Source organism: Micromys minutus, assembly GCF_963924665.1.
Source record: "Micromys minutus genome assembly, chromosome: 30".
In the NCBI taxonomy this organism is placed as follows: Eukaryota; Metazoa; Chordata; class Mammalia; order Rodentia; family Muridae; genus Micromys; species Micromys minutus.
In genome coordinates this window covers 12,311,518-12,315,569 of record NC_137965.1, presented here as the reverse complement: position 1 = coordinate 12,315,569, position 4,052 = coordinate 12,311,518, and the positions used below count along the sequence as shown (strand labels likewise).

The 4,052-nt window shown below is 45.4% G+C and overlaps 1 pseudogene across 1 annotated transcript; it reads right to left on the bottom strand.

Moving 5' to 3' along the window:
- Positions 1-2,150: 2,150 nt before the first annotated feature.
- On the bottom strand, positions 2,151-3,727 carry LOC308439804 (nuclear transcription factor Y subunit beta-like; annotated as a pseudogene). Its single transcript has 2 exons — positions 3,025-3,727; positions 2,151-2,498 (listed from the first exon to the last, which is right to left on the bottom strand). The product of its transcript is annotated as a nuclear transcription factor Y subunit beta-like (transcript).
- Between the last annotated feature and the right edge of the window lie 325 nt (positions 3,728-4,052).

Here is a 4,052-nt window from a genome sequence, read left to right as displayed (position 1 = left end):
GCAGCCAGAACCAGATGTTTATAAAGTTCCTGCCTGGTGATATGTCATGCCCAGACATGCAGCACACAGGGACCGCTTCTAGGCTGACCTCCCTTTCTGTCCTCACCAAAGCAGGTGCCCCTGAGTGTTTGCTCCAGCATTTTTCCTCTTTCTCCTGAACCTTGAGAAACAGGCTCAGACTTTCTCAGTCTCCAGCCTGCCCTCCTGCACCCCCCCCCCTCTTCTTTTCTATCCCAGACCCCTTTGCCTGTCCAGGTCCCTTCCCCGTCATTCTCTGATGCATGTTCAAGTTCTTGCTTGTCCTCCTACTTGCTCCTCTAGCCCCTCCCAAATGCTCCCTGTCACCTCCCACCTTCATTTCCTTCCTTGTTCTTTCGCCCTCTTTCCCCCGCCCCCATAAATTACTATCTGGTGGACTTAGTTTTTTTCTTCTTTTATCTTTTGTTTTCCAGAAGTTACTTTGTTGTGCATCTGTTTTTAGAGTGCACATTGCTTTTATACTTTAATGTATTTCAATAGCAAACTTACGGGGACAGGACAGAAGACAGACAACATTAAAAACATGTACTTGCATGTAGATCAACTCAGTTAGAAAAGTCTAGTGAATTGATGGATCCTACTGGGTGATAAAAATGTGACAAACACTATTTAGTTGCCGTCAATAAGACATTTACTTATTTGCAAAAATTCCAAATTCTGGCATTGTCCAAAAAAACTGTTAACAGGTTTACTTATAGTTGTTATAAAGTTGAACTGTTGAAATGTGTTCACTGAAACATTTGCTTGCATTAATGCTTTACATCTTGCATTAATATTAAAAATTCACAAGCAAATGAACGTGGAGAAACTGCCAATTTCTTTTTGTGTTTCCTGTTTCCACTCACAGTCACATACTTAGGTACCTTCGACCCCATAGTAAAAATATCTAACATTCAGAACTACTGTCGGCAGCCTTTGCTGAGCAGCCTCCGCTCTCTAATGCCAGCGCCTCTTCACTTGCTGAGCTCCAGCCGAAGGAGACGGAGGTAAGTAAAGAGGTGGCTATACCCTGGCTCCTATGATGCAGACTGCCTTCAAATCCACCAGTGGTAAAGCACCCAGGAAACAACTGACTACAAAAGCACTGGTAAGAGTGCGCCCTCTACTGGAGAGTGAAGAAACCTCTTTTTACAGGCCTAGTACTGTGAACGCCGTGAAATTGGACATAATCTCAGAAGTTTACTGAACTTGTGATTTGCAAGCTCCCCTTTCAGCTCCTGGGGCAAGGAATTGCTCAGGACTTCGAGATAGATCTGCGCTTCCAGCGCGCAGCTATTCTGCAGGAGGCAAGTGAGGCCTATCTGGTTGGCCTTTTTGAAGATACCAACTTGTGGGCTATCCTTGCCAAACGAGTAACAATTATGCCAAAAGATATCCAGTTAGCATGCTGCGTACTTGGAGAACGTTCTTAAGAAGCCACTATGAGGGGAAACATTTCACAGGCCGAAAATGTTTTCCTCTTATTCCTGAATGTTAGAGTACACATTAAGACTGTGGGCTGGAAGCTTTATTTTTTTAATATAATCATTTATTATTTTATATTTCCTTTCAACCATCCTTTCACCTGTATGTGGCAGACTCATTTCCAGAACATTTTTTAAAGAAAAAAAAAAAACTTTTTATCGTTGTTTTTTTTAATCATCTCATACAAACCAACTAACAGTACAGCTAGGTACACACACAAAAACAGTTACAGGAAAGCTCGGAATAAGATTGTTTTGTTGTTGTTGGTTTTGTTTTTTTTTTTTTTTTTACAAGTGTTTTCTCTCCTTTGAGATTATAATGAACATGATCACACCACAGATAAAGTCTGAAGTAGAACAGAAAACGCTCTGAAGGCTGCTTCGGTCACCCGTTATCATTAAAAATGGCAGACCTCTAACAATATGTACAAAAATATAAACTGTAAATAAAAAATACAAACAAATTTTCCTTTTAAAGTGTTTTTAAGAAGAAAAAGCGGGGTCTGGGGAGTTCTGGTTCTTTTTTTCTCCCATGTTTCCAACTCATGTGTGGTTTTGGTGGGGAGGTGGAGAACGCATATCATCTGTGGGTGGCACTGCCCGCTGTGGGTGGGCGGGGCCTGCTTCTCTACCGGAAGGTGACCACGTTTAAATTCTCAAACCGGAAGTGGACGGTGAATGGGTCACGGTGCATAAGGTTAGCTTTTCCTCTTGCTGTCTGGTCATCCTCATCAGTCTCTGCTTCTTGGTGTCAGCATCCTCATCCTCAGCTACCCTCTTGCCCTTAGGAGCCTCAGCTTCCTCATCTTCATCTCCATCCTCACTGTCACCTTCTTCCTCTACCTCATGGTCAGCCTCCCGCTCCCCATTTTCCTCATTTTGAGCGCTCCCATTGGCAGGTGCATCTCTTCCATTCTCTGCCTCCTCCAAGACTTCCTCCTTCAAGTCCTTGGCTGTGATCTCTGAGCTGCTTGTCCACTGCAGAAGCCCCTGCTGCTAGTAAAGGATTAAAGTCGGGGACTCTGGTGAGAAAGCTGCAGGGTCCACTTTGGAGGAGGTGGTGGACTGCAAAGGTGGCTGCAGTGAGCTAGGAGCACGACCCGGGAACAATGCAAAGATGGCTTTGCAGAGCAGTCAGTGCGGCAGAACATTCTTTTTAATGCTTATTTTTAAAAAATTAAATGAAGCAATGTGCCCCATCAGTTTTTTGAACTCTACTCTTATATTTTATTAAAAGGGTAAACATTATGAATTAACGCAGCTGCTTACTTGAATTACAGAATAACTTGATTCAGTAATGGAAATAAGAAACTGTCTACAAATCTCTGACAGTAATGAATTGCATTACACAACGCATACAGGTGCCTTACAGAGCAACAAACTCTCATACAAAACAAATACTTTAATACCTTTAAAATCCAATTTCTTCTTTTAAAATCATTCATGAAAAAGATTCTCAAGTCAGAATTAACACCTCAGTTCGTCGAGCATCAGGAAGCTGCATTACAGCTACTTATTGTACAAGGGGGCGCTTCCCTCCCAACGCCTCTGCTCCAGACTCGGTCCCTCTCTCTCCTCCACACAAGCCCTGTTCCATCCTTTCTCCCCACCACAAAAACTGAATTTCCCGGGCACCAGAAATCTGTTGATAGGACGTCGTGTAAACCAAAAACATTTTGTTGTTGACCATCTGTAGTTATTAAACCAGCCAGTAACCAGTTAGTGAATGCCTTGTCCCTGAGCTCCTCCCTTGGTCCCTCTGCAGCTGACAGGGCTCTACCAATGCCCTTCTCCCCCTTCATGGCCTCTCTGAACTTCTGAAGGCACAGTTTCAGAGGCTCACGTAGCTGTCAAAGCCTGGGGCAGACATGGCAAACAGAACATCCTCCCATTGATTGTCCCCCGCTTCTCCTAATGACACCTGTCGCTTGCTTCAGACCTTATAAAGCTGTAGATTCACTTACACATTCCTGAAAACATTCCTTGACATCTTTTGAGATCTTTCCCGATTGAGGCATGGCATTTTTCATGACCCTAGCCACATTCGGCATTGGAAGATAAACGGCTTGTTCTCTGAAACTTTCGTTCGAACCCTTTGTAGCTTCGCGATCATTCATGCTGTCCTCGGTATCACCGTGCGGCTGGATCGCATAGTGACTCCCGCTAATGCAGTCTGCAGAAATCCCGAGATGAAAAGCATCCGTGGTAGAACCGTCGCCATCCATTGTCGTGAAATCCGGTCAGGATTGTATATCAGTGGCGTTCTCAAATACCTGTCACAAAGGTGGCGAATCCTTGTCCAATTTTAACCTTCCGGAAAGTCCAGGGCGAGCCAGCCTCCAGATGGCCGCAATCTGTAGGGGCGGAGCAGGACCTGCCAGGCCCCTCCTTCCTCATGGGGACCCGCCGCCTAGGCTCTCAGGTGCCCCGGAGGCCGGCGGAGCGCATCCCCCGGCCGCTACAGGGGCAGACGCCTCAGGCTCCGCGGACAAAATGGAGCCAGCCCTGGGCTGACACTTCAAGAGCCCGCAGCCGCCCTCCCCGCCCTAA